Source organism: Paroedura picta, chromosome 4 (assembly GCF_049243985.1).
Source record: "Paroedura picta isolate Pp20150507F chromosome 4, Ppicta_v3.0, whole genome shotgun sequence".
NCBI classification, from domain to species: Eukaryota; Metazoa; Chordata; class Lepidosauria; order Squamata; family Gekkonidae; genus Paroedura; species Paroedura picta.
The window spans coordinates 125,386,923-125,399,459 of NC_135372.1; the positions used below are offsets into that span (position 1 = coordinate 125,386,923).

The 12,537-nt window shown below is 45.1% G+C and overlaps 1 protein-coding gene across 2 annotated transcripts in view; it reads right to left on the reverse strand.

The window, feature by feature from the left end:
• Positions 1-8,580, reverse strand: part of SULF2 (sulfatase 2) — a 349,962-nt gene extending 341,382 nt beyond the window's left edge. The window contains exon 1 of one of the 2 annotated variants that reach the window (XM_077335558.1): positions 8,262-8,580. The gene's annotated coding sequence lies outside the window, so the exon portion shown is untranslated. The remainder of the gene's footprint in view (positions 1-8,261) is intronic. The other variant, XM_077335559.1, reaches the window with a different exon arrangement.
• Positions 8,581-12,537: the final 3,957 nt, after the last annotated feature.

The following is a 12,537-nucleotide window of genomic DNA, read 5'->3' on the forward strand; positions in this document are numbered from 1 at the left end:
TAAATTAGTTTCAGCACCTACTGAATAGGTACAACTAGAAATATTTTAACACTGCTAAAACTAGGCACAGACTGAGCAATTAAATGTTCATTTTCACAAAATATGGTGAGCTTGTGATCCCCGAGTGTTCACATGTTTTTCCTGAACAAATTCCCTGTCTTTTCTTGCCCTCCTTCTGCTATCTAAAAACATCCTATATAAGAGTCCCATACACTGGGACTAATTCTGACTTTTGGTCATATTTGAATGCAGAACTTATTTAACCAATAAATTAGGTTAATATTCTAGACTCCTCAATGTTACTTTGTGATCTTAAACAAGCAGTATACGCATGCCAGTTCAGACTACAGACCTACTTGCAAAGATGACTGCGATACAAAATGTGTCTTGAATAGATTGGTCCAAAAACTGGCACCCAGATCCTAGACAAAGAAAGAAACCACTTCACTGGATAATCAACCTTGTTTCACACAAGTCCTTTCTCCTACCTCTCCCCCTCCAATCATCTGCCTGAATGCAAAATGGTGCCTCACTTTTCTTTACGTTAACTGGCCTCTTGGAACAAGAGCAACTTCCTAACAACTGAACCTCAAGGTACACATAATGCACACCTGGCACAGTGAGATATGGAGATCTGCAAGCAATAAGAGGATTCCAATTCACAGTCCAATGAAAAAAACAACAATCTCAGTATTACATATTGCAATGGAAAAGCCATCTGCATTTTGAGAAGCCTTTTAATATTCCAGAAGCAAAGAAAGACATGTTCACATCCTGAATTCAGGGGGTCGGGGCAACTATATAAACACACCCAACAGACAAAATAAGGGAATAATCCAAAATATTCCAAGCCTCAGTTAAAAAGTTATATTAAATTACTATAAAAATACACCATAATTTTACAATGACCCCCGATTCCAATCTGTATCACTATGTAATATTTCAAGATTGCATCTCACTGCTAAATCAGGACCAGTAGAAGAGGAATGGGGGAATAAGGGGTAGAATGCAGTCACTGTATAAAGCCTGTTCTAAGCATGCCTATACCTTCTTAAATTCATTAATTTAAGTGGGCCTAGGGGAGCCTTTCTCAACTTTTTTACCCTTGAGAAGCCCCTGAAACAATCTTCAGGTTGCAATAAAGCTGTTCTGACCGAGCAGTGATATCAGGGCTCTCTCAGCCTCACCCACCTCACAGGGTGTCTGTTGGGGGGAGAGGAAAGGGAAGGCGACTGTAAGCCACTAGGAGATTCCTTCAGGTAGAGTAAAGCAGCATATAAGAACCAACTTTTCTTCATTATTAGATTTCTTACCCACCACTCTCGAGAATATCTCATGGCTGGTTACAAAGAAAAAAATTTAAAGCCCACATCAATTATATGTTCCACTTAATATTTCCAGTAAGGCCTAGAAGGAGGAGCTGGTGATCTGAATCCCCCCCCCCCTTCTGCCATAGAAGCTTGCTGGGCTAGTCACACATAGGCTAAATTGCCTCACAGGTTTCTGTGAGAATTGATTTATTGATTGATTTTCTGCCTTTCTGCCTTTCTGTGTTTATCCTTACAACAACGCTGTGAGGAAGGTTAGGCTGAGAGTTTGTGACTGGTCACCCAGCAAGGTTCCATGGCACAGTGAGGATTCGAACCTGAGTTTCCCTGAACTAGTCTGACATTCTAAAATGGAAGAAACTTGTAAGCTGCTTTGAGGGAGAAAGGTGGATATTAATGAATAAAAAAGTGAAGGAACCTAATGTTTGACCTGGATTCCAAGTTTTTAACAATTATTTTAGCAGCAGCTTGCCTCTGCTTTTGAGCATATTATCACAGAGGTTTGCACATGTGAAAGAAGAATGCATGGAACCAGAAATTCACTTTCTTTTTTCAGTCCAGCAATGGCCCATCTCCAGGCACTAAAGTATGTTCCTTCTGTTTAACTCTACTTCTTTAAAAATCTTTTAAGAGAACAAACTTGGACTCAGCTTTCCTGTTTCACAGCAATTTAACTTTCCTTTCCTCATCCCCACAATGAATTGACAATTCCCAACCACAACCTTTTTTAGCCCATTCCCCTTCTTTTTGTCTAAACTAGATGGCAAACCCTATGGGCAGAGTTTGTATCTCTTCAGTGTTCTGTGCTGTAAATAGCACTGTGCTATCAGACATTAAATAGGAGCAGAGGTCACCACTTTTCTGTGACACAATGAAGCACCTGTGACATTCTTAACTACAGAGAATTACAAGGAATGGATGCTTCCTGATTGAATTCAGAGGTCACCTTCTCAAAATACTGTGCCTCTAATGGTACATAGAGGAAGTGTTGGTATATAGCAGCACTCCATACAGGGTTGAGGGGAAGGAACTAATTTCAATCCCTTGTCTTGGAGAATTCTGATCTTCTTCAAGTCCCATCTGAAAGAATGACCAAACTGGGCTCGGATGCTAGAGATTCCAACCATTCAAGAGTTCAGCCTATGTATCCAAATGATTCAACATGTTCAAGGTACCTTGCATCTCTGTGAGCTTCCCCAATGGGAAGCTAATGAGTATTTTAGGAATGCTAGGGCCCAAGTCGAGCCTCTTGTGGCACAGAGTGGTAAGGCAGCAGACATGCAGTCTGAAAGCTCTGCCCATGAGGCTGGGAGTTCAATCCCAGCAGCCGGCTCAAGGTTGACTCAGCCTACCATCCTTCCGAGGTCGGTAAAATGAGTACCCAGCTTTCTGGGGGGTAAAACGGTAATGACTGGGGAAGGTACTAGCAAACCACCCCATATTGAGTCTGCCATGAAAACGCTAGAGGGCATCACCCCAAGGGTCAGACATGACTCGGTGCTTGCACAGGGGATACCTTTACCTTTAGGGCCCAAGTCAGGTGACTTCTTCTTTAAGTCAATCCATCCTCTCCAGGGTTGGGATGTCCTCAGTATCTATCTATCCATCTATCCATCTATCCATTCATTGAATTTATAGCTTGCCACTCAAACACATTAGAATACAGTGGCCTTTGTTTAGCTCCATGTATTAACATTAGTGGCCTTTGTTTAGCTCCATACATTAGCACTACAGCAACAGTATAAGAACAGTAGCTTTACATATTCCTCCCATGAAAGTTAAATGCCTGCCCCTACACAGACAAGCTTAGTCACAAAGGTCCCTACCATACCATCAGAAAGCAGGGTCCCAAATGATTAGGCCTATCCATATACTGGGAGACTTTGAAATATTGCAACAGTTCCCTGAGGATGAATAGGTGGTAAAGGGACAGCGATGTGTGATGGTGCTAGATTACATCCAGTGGAAACTTGGGTTCAAATTTCCATTCAGCCATGAAGCTCAGGTGATACTCTTAACAAATCTGTCTCAATTGTTTGTTGTGAATATACAGTGAAAAACTATCAAAGGAGAGGAGACCCCCTCGGAGCTCCTTAGAGAAACAGTGAAATGAAATGCAACATAGTCAATTGGAATGATTAACTGAGACAGAAAACTCCCATGATGCTGTTGTGTAAAGGACACTATTTACATACTAAAACAACAGGTCAGCTTTCTTGGAGCTGTCCCTGGTCCTGCAGTGGTAGGCTTAAAGAGGAAGTGGACCAAGTTTCTTTCTTTCTTTCTTTCTTTCTTTCTTTCTTTCTTTCTTTCTTTCTTTCTTTCTTTCTTTCTTTCTTTCTTTCTTTCTTTCTTTCTTTCTTTCTTTCTTTCTTTCTTTCTTTCTTTCTTTCTTTCTTTCTTTCTTTTTCTCTCTCTCTCTCTCTCTAATATATGCTAACGTTCTGTTCATTAAGCATCTGTTTACAACTTTCCAGCTAAGTGATATGCCAGCCAATCTTGATGCTATTGCTCAGAATCAAGCCTTGGTGCCTACCACCAGTCATTTGTTGCTATTAGGAGAAGACAAACCATTTCTTTCTTGCCTTGAATGTCCCACAGTTGGGGTCACCATGAGTCGGCTGGCACTTGATGGCATGTTCTTCTTTGACTTTCACACATTGACCCCCTGGCTCCTTGCATCAGGAAAACAGGTCTGGAAGACTACGTGTGTGCATGATTGCAGACCTTCTCCTTTGTCGCCAAAATGGCAACTAGGCAGTTGCACTTTTGAGTTATATGCATATAGTAGGAAAGTACCTGCTTAGCAGTTAAGAATCCTTTGCTGTAGATTCAGTTTATCTGGTTCAAGGCTGGTTACGGACATAAAAAGGCTTATTTTTATACATTAAATGCTCATAGCAATTTATATAGTTCCTGCTACTTTGGGACGTAATTGAAGTGTTCCTGCTGTCAACAGGACTTCAGTTTATTAAACACATGTAGCAAGAAAATTGAAAAGAAATGAAATAATCCAACACCAGCAGTGTTGACCCCAATTATCCAGAGAGCACAAGGAAATGTCATGGAGTAAAGACGTTGTATTCTCAAGCTTTGATAAAGTTACCCAATGCAAGGACGGGTGAAAATATCTAAAATAAGTACCAGTGAGGTATTCCCAATGTTTTTTTTAAAAATTGGACAATGAACCCCTATGTGTCCAGACTAGCTGATCTCATCAGCTCTCAGAAGCTAAACAGAGTCACTCCTGGCTAGAACTTGGATGAGAGACCACCAAGGAAGTGCAGGATTATTACACAGAGCCAGAGAATAGCAAGCTACTTCTGTTCATTTCTTGCTTTGAAAAGCCTACAAGGTTGCCAAAAGTTGGCTATGATTGGACAGCACTTTTTACCACAATGACCACATACACTTAAAATTCTCCTGCAACTGAATTTCTGTCATTTCTAAATTCTTAATGACTTTTATTTGGAGCTGTTTTGAAATGTAATTTCCTGAACCATAGACTGACTAAACAACACATTACTGCAATCTTTTGAAAAACAACAACTCTGACTTCCTAAATGGCTATCTTAAGTCGAGGAAATAATCCATGCAACAAGGACAATAATAAAGATACTATTCCACATTAAAAAAACCCTAATTTCTCCTTGCAGTAGCAGCTACATGAATTCTTAATAGATGAGTCTACTATGTGGAAGCAAATTCTCTAAAAAAGGTAAAAAATACAGGTGGAGACTGAAAGTTGCAAGAGGGAGGGGGGGAAACAACAGAACTGTAACTCAATATTCTACCAATGATGTCATTGTAAACAAACTGAGAACACAGGAACATCAAAAGATCCCTGATGCATGAGATCAGTGGTCCATTTAGTCCAGCATCCGGTCTCACACAGTGGCCAACCAGTTCCTCTGGAGAGCCAACATCAGGGCATAGAGACCCGATAAACCTCAGTCATCCACTGATAAACCTATCTTCCATTAATCTAACTAATCCCCCTTTAAAGCTGTTTATTCCTGTGACCAATCGCTAGGATTTTGAACATACAGCACAATCCATTGCTAAAGATCTTACCCTCCACTGAAACTTGGAGCATAAAGGACTATTAAAGTTGACAACGATCAGATACACATTAGTGCAGAAATATTTCCTGTTGTGATAGTTGCAATCTGTGTATGTGATAGTTCAGTTATTCCGATGGTTCACAAGGACTATGTCCCTGTCATCTGGAGGCAATGTTACTGGTACCTAGTGCACAACCAGGGCAGTGGAAACCCTTCAACTCCAGTCAAGAACAGGATGTCAACAATACAATATGAAGGCACATGATCCAGTCACTTTGCTGAACCTAAGCAAATCTGAGGTTGTGAATCCTATGGTGTAGGAGTTAAAGCATGTTGGATAAAACCTGGGAGATCCAAGTTCAAATCCCCACTCTGGCATGGAAGCTTATTGGGTAGCCTTGGGCTAATCATATTTCCAGCCTCACAGGGTTGTTGTAAAAATTAAATAGAGGAGAGTAGCATGATGTAAGCCACTTTGGGAAGAAAGGTGGGGCATCATTTTTTTCTTTGGGAAGGAAGGCAAGTAACATCATTGCTCTGGAGTCGTAGCAGCAATGGGAGGAGGAATGACTGGCATGGGGATGACTGGTGTGAGAGGGTTGGGAGGTTTTAGAGTATTGCTATTTTATAGAGCCAGTTTGGTGAGAGCCAGTTTGGTGCAGTGGTTAGGAGTGTGGACTTCTAATCTGGCATGCCAGGTTTGATTCTGCGCTCCCCCACATGCAGCCAAGCTGGGTGACCTTGGGCTCTCCACAGCACTGATAAAGCTGTTCTGACCAAGCAGTAATATCAGGGCTCTCTCAGCCTCACCCACCCCACAGGGTGTTTGTTGTGGGGAGAGGAATGGGAAGGTGACTGTAAGCCGCTTTGAGCCTCCTTCAGGTCTGGAAAAGCGGCATTTAAGAACCAACTCTTCTTCTTCTTCTATATGTTGTGAGCCACTGCAAGGCTGCTGGCCAGGACCAGCAGCCTAAAAATGTGAGAAATACATAAATGCATCATAAATAAATAAGTGAATACACCTTGAGTTTGGGCAAGGGGCTGTGGCTCAGCAGCAGGGCATCCAGTTTTCATTTTGTATTTATTTATATTTCAATTTATCCCCCGCCACTCCTGTAAGCCAGTCCAGCTCATAGTGGTTTACAATAAAACAATAAATACAATATAATCCCTCACAATAATAATAACCAAAATGGCGGTAAAAGTCTAAAAACTCACCCCCTCCCCAATCCATCCCCAATAGCCACCATCATCCTCGGGAGAGAGAGTATGTCCAGTTATCAAGGTAGTGTCACCCGTAAGGCCTATGCAAAAGACTGTAGGTTCAATCCCCCAGAATTTTAAAGTTAAAAAGATGAGCCAGGAGGTTATGTGAAAGAACTCATCCTGAGATTCTGGAGAGCCACTGCTTGTGTGAGCAGACAGTACTGATTCCAATGGACCGATGGTCTGATTCAGCTGATTAGAAGGTCCCAGGTTCCATCCCCAGCATCTCCCATCACAAGGACCAGGCAGAAGGTGATATGAGAGACCTCTGCCTGAGACCCTGGAGACTTTGGTGAACCAAGGGTCTGATTCGCTATGAGACAGATAGGTGTATTCTAGTCCATTCACACTTCTTGGCTCCAAATTCTCTTCACATGAATATAAAAAGCTTCATTTGAGCTCCATCAGAGAAAGGTAGGCCATAAATTTACCAGATTAATGAAACTGACAGGTTCAGTGCTTCCTCTTATGGGATTGCACTAGGGTACAATGCTTCTCAGCTAGATACGCCAAATACTTTCAGGCAGACACAACCCCCAATAAAAGAATTCAGTGGTTTAAGTGACTAGTTAGAATATTGGGTTAGGATTGGGGAGATCCAGGTTCAGATCCACTTTCTGCCATGGAACCTGGCTGGGTGGCCCTGTGCCAACCACTTCCTCTCAGCCTAATAGACAGAGTTTTTTTTTTCTTTTTTCTCATGAGGATGAAATGGGAGGAGGGGAGAACAATTCTGAAAGCCACTCTGTGTCTCCGTGTTGAACAAAAACAAGGCAGATAAAATACATAAAATGTAAAATAACAACCCTGCCAGTTCGAAATGGCGACATCTGTCCTGACCAAATGCCGGATTCCACCTCACACAAAATAAGAGAAGCACCTTCCCCCCTGACGCCTGGAGATTGTCCATCAATCATAACCACAACTCACCACAAATAAAACGCAATGGGCAACATGCACCTGTTGCCACGGTGTAGGAGCGACCCTGCAGCTCCTGCCCTCTCCCAGGCCCGCTGAGGCAGGCCAATGTTGCTAAAGTAGCAGGAGGGAAGTCCTGCGGATGTGGCATTGGTTACCTTGAGAAATGCGCTTCCTTTATAAACTCGGTCATTGTCCAGAATAAGCCTGGGAGGCTGCAGGGCTGCGGTTAGTCAAGGGAGCGAGGGATGGCCGGCAGGGCGGGGAGGGGGGAGTTTTGCTCTCCTTTTTTTCCAGCGCTCTAAACTGAAGGGGGGGGGGAGAGGGGCGCGCGTTAAGGCCTGGCAGTAACTGGAGGGAGGCGGGGGGGGGGGAGTGTCATTTGTTGGGGGAAAAGCTGCCTCTGGCCGGTGGGTCCGAAGACCGCCGCTCTTTCCCAAGTACTTCGCTGAACTCGCCGGGGCCTCCAGAAAGCGCCTGGGAGAGGGCGGGGGAGCCGGCCGGGGCGAGGGCTGGGCCGGGCTGCAGAAGTGGGGGAGGCTTTGCCCGCCCAGCGCGGCTGCAGCGCGAGGAAAGCCACAAGGCGCGTGGCCGGGCCGGGCTGGGCTGGGGCGCCTCAAGTGCAGAAACAAGGTCACATTGCGAGAGCGGCGGACGGCCAGCGCCTCCCTCCCTCCCAACTTACCTCGGGCAGCCCCTTTCCCGTCCGCTGTAGCCCCTGCGCCCAGGGCCAAGAAGGCGCTTGTGACCCGCGGCGGCCGCTCGGAACAAGCCGGATGGGGACGGAGGCGGGGCTGGCGCTCCCCCCCCCCCTCCACCCGCACGCCCACCCCGGGCAAGAAGCCGCCAGCCCGCCTGGGGCGGCGAGGGACGAGGGCGCAGAGGCAGGTCTCGCAGCCCAGGCGGCGGTCCAGTGTCATGCAAAGCAATGCCCGCGCCCTGCAGGACCACACAGCTGTTTGGCCTCGGTCCCGCCCTCCGGCCCTCCCTTCGCCGCGCCAGCGAGGGGCTCCCGCCGGCCAGCGCGGGACGAGCCGGAGGGGGTGGGTCCCGCAGCCATCTGTTGCAGCGCCCACTCGCCGCCGGGGCTAAGCAGAAGCCCCTCGCCCTCCCCCCGGCGCCCCCGGTCCAGGAGAGAAGCGGGAAAAGGCGCGGCTTGCCTGGGGCTCCACCGGACGCTCAGCGAACGCGCTCCCCTTCGGCCTGCCTTCCCCTCTCCCCTGCTCTCCTGTTTCCCCACCTGCCGGTTGTTCCAATCCGCTTCTCTGTCCGCTCGACAGGGGCCCACGACTGCAGGGAAAAGCAGGGCGGGGGCGTTTTTGTGTGACAAAAATTTAAAAAACAACCCAATAGTAAGTTGCCCTGAACACGGGCTGCCAACCTCCAGGAGGCCTCCTGGAATTACTACTGAATTCCAGGCTGCAGTGGAAGAAGAAGAAGAAGAAGAAGAAGAAGAAGAAGAAGAAGAAGAAGAAGAAGAAGAAGAAGAAGAAGAGTTGGTTCTTATATGCTGATTTTCTCTACCCAAAGGTATCTCAAAGCAGTTTACAGTCGCCTTCCCTTTCCTCTCCCCACAACAACCCTGTGAGGTGGGCGAGGCTGAGAGAGCCCTGATATTTCTGCTCAATCAGAATAGCTTTAGCAGTGCCATGGCGACCCCAAGGTCACCCAGCTGGCAGCATGTGGGGGAGTGCAGAAACCCCACCCTCTTCCAGGTGCACCCCCAAATCTCCAGGAATTTCCCAACCAGGAGTTGGGAGAATGGACTCCATGGCATCACAGCCTTGGGCTGTATCAACAGAGGCATCCCATCAAAATCACAAGATGTCATACTCCCATTGTATACTGCATTGGTCAGACCCCACCTGGAGTCCTGTGTGCAGTTCTGGAGGCCTGACTTCAAAAAGGATGTGGATGAAACTGAGAGGGAGCAGAGGAGAACAACGAGAATGATCCAGGGCCTGGGGATCAAGCCCTACGAGGAAAGGCAGCGGGATTTGGGGGAATGCTCCTCTGGAGAAGAGGAGGTTGAGAAGGGGCATGATTATTTGAAAGGTGGTTCCTTGGAGGAGGGAACAGTTCCTGCTGGCAGCAGGGGAGAGGACTGGCAGGAATGGGTTTAAACTATGTGGAGAATGATATTGGCTTGATATCGGGGGGGGGGGAGGGATTTATATTCAGAGTAGTTCAACAGTGGAATGGGTGGCCTAAGGAGTTGGTGAGATCCCCCTTACTGGCAGTCTTCCAGCAGCAGCTGGACAGGAACTTCCCCTGGATGCTTTGGGCTGATCCAGCATTGAGCATGGGGTTGGACTAGATGGCCTGTATGGCCCCTTCCAACAATGATTCTATAATTCTGAGATAATTCCTTCCCTTAACTACACAGGCCAATTGTTAATTTACATAAGAAGAGGCATGTAGGTGTTTGGAAAAGGTCCTTTGCGGGGCTACTGTGAGCCCAATAAAAATTTCATTTATATCAGCCTTTCTGTGCAGCAGGGGAACAGAGCAACTTAATGTCATTTTGCTGTGCTTTATTTTATCCTCACAACAACTCTGTGAGGTAGGTTGGGCTGAGAATGTGTGGCTGGCCCAAAATCACTAAGAGATAATCTCATATATTGAAAAGGTAGGGAACTGGTACCATATAATCACATGATCTAAGCTTTCTAGATCAAAGCTTAGAGCAGCCTTTCTCAGCCTTTTTCCCATTGAGAAGCCCCTGAAACATTCTTCAGGCTTCAAGAAACCCCAGAAGTGGCACAATTGTGCAGAATACGGTTGGGAAGCAGAGCTGGGTACATGCCCACCCCGGGCCCCTCCCCTTCTCACCCCCTCCAGGCCCATCATTGGCCATTTGGGGTGGGCGAAGGTAGATTGCCATGACCAATAAATGTTTAACATTTTTAAAAAAATATATAAAAATTTATTAACTCCCACCCATTTGGGAAGCCCTACCAGGGTTGTCAAGAAACCCCAGAGTTTCACAAATCCCTGGTTGAGAAAGCATGACTTAGAGAGTGTCATACAAGATATTTGAATTGCTTTTCAGATTAAAGTTTTATACCACACTGAAGTCCTTTAGTCTTTTATCTGTGCTGCCAGAAAGACTGTCTGTCTGTTTGTATGCTTTAGGTATAGCCTGCTTTTCGCGCTGATAAATTATATTTTTTCAAACTACAATAAGGACTATACGAATGTTCAACCAACAGTGAACAAAAGCATGTTACAAAACTAGAGAGTAAAGCACAAGAACAGAATAATACATTAAAATAATGTAACTAGAGTAGATGTGCAAGATTGGCAAAAAGTGCAATAAAACATGTCATATATTACAAGGAACAAAGCAGTAAAATTGCCTAAATTTCTCAACCTAGTTCATTATTGTAGAATGCCTTCCTGTTTTACACATTCTGAAGAATGATAAAGAGCATGGGAGCTTTCATGACCTTATCAGGCAGGTTGTTCTGCCAAGTCAGAACAGGAGTCATGCCAGAAAATGCCGCGGTACAGGTAAATGGTGTTCCTACCCATTTGCAGGGTGGCACCTTCAGAAGTCTTTTGCTCAGGTTTATCAAGAGATGTTATCCAGCAGATATGTGGATCCTAGACCATGAAGGTCATTGCAAGTAATAAGCAGCACCTTGAATTGAACCCAGTCATGAACTGGTAAGCACATGGAGTGATTGCAATATAGGTTCAATATGACATTTCCACCTAATTCCCAATTGTAATGCAGCTCTTGTGTCCACCTGGAACTTCCAAGTTGTCTTTAAGGACAGACCCATGTAGAATGCTTACAGTAGTCTAGCCTCTAGAACTGATCCCACTGGTCAAATCTACCTATCAAGACAGATAGATATCTTTGGGCTCATTGGAGATGAAAGGAAGTATGATTTTTTTTCCTTTTGTTTTCCAGCAGGATAGTACACTGCCTTTCAACTAAATGTGTAGGAGGTGGTGTACAAGCAATAAAATAACATTAAAATGACACAAATCCCATAAAGAACCAGCAACAATACCAAAACACACAAAAAGGGGAGTACCAATAAAGCAGCAACACCAGCAACAGATGTACCTTGAAGGAAAATTCTCCAGGGCTCATGTACACAAATAGAATCATACAGTTTGAAGGGACTTCCAGGGTCATCTAGTCCAACCCCCTGCAGAATGCAAAAAATTAGTAACTACCTGCCCACCCACGGTGACCCCAATTCCATGCCCAGATGATGCACCTCCAAAAAACCCAGAATCCTTGGCCAGTCTATCCTGGAGGAGATTCACCTCCAAACCCCAAAGGGGCAATCAGCATTTCCCTTGGCATGCAAGAAAGGGCCACAAAAGTCAAGCATAGAAACAATCCTTTCTGCCCAGCCACTTACAATCTTCCTAAATTCACAGAATCAGTATTTCTGTGAGTTGGCTATCTAACCTCTGCTTAAAACCTCCGAGGAAGGAGATGGTCAGATACGGAGTACTTATTTGCTCAACAAAACAAACAAACAAACAAACAAACAAACCCTCTAAGGTAAGAGGGGGCCCATTCACACTGCACAAAGAAGGAAAAAACAGAGACACCTCTCTAGCTTTTGAATCCTCTGTTGGTAACAGCAATTTAGCAAAAAGATTGGTACAGTATGCCTCACTAATCTTTATCTTCTAGAAACAAGAAAACTAGTTTGACTATCAAGCACTTTTCCAAGCTTAAGTTCAAGGGTCAGAGGCCATAACACAGTCATTTAATGTGCTGATGTTTACCACAATATTAGCATATCATTGTCCAGGCCTTTAATCCATCAGAATACAAAATAGTCTTTCTCTGAACTCTTAGCTCTATTACAGACTTTTGGCCATACAGACTTTTGGGTATTAATTGTCTTGTGTTCCATTTTATTTAGGACTTCTCTTCTCTCTCTTACCTGGGCTTACAGCTGTAACACGTTAGCCTTTTATTAGTCTGT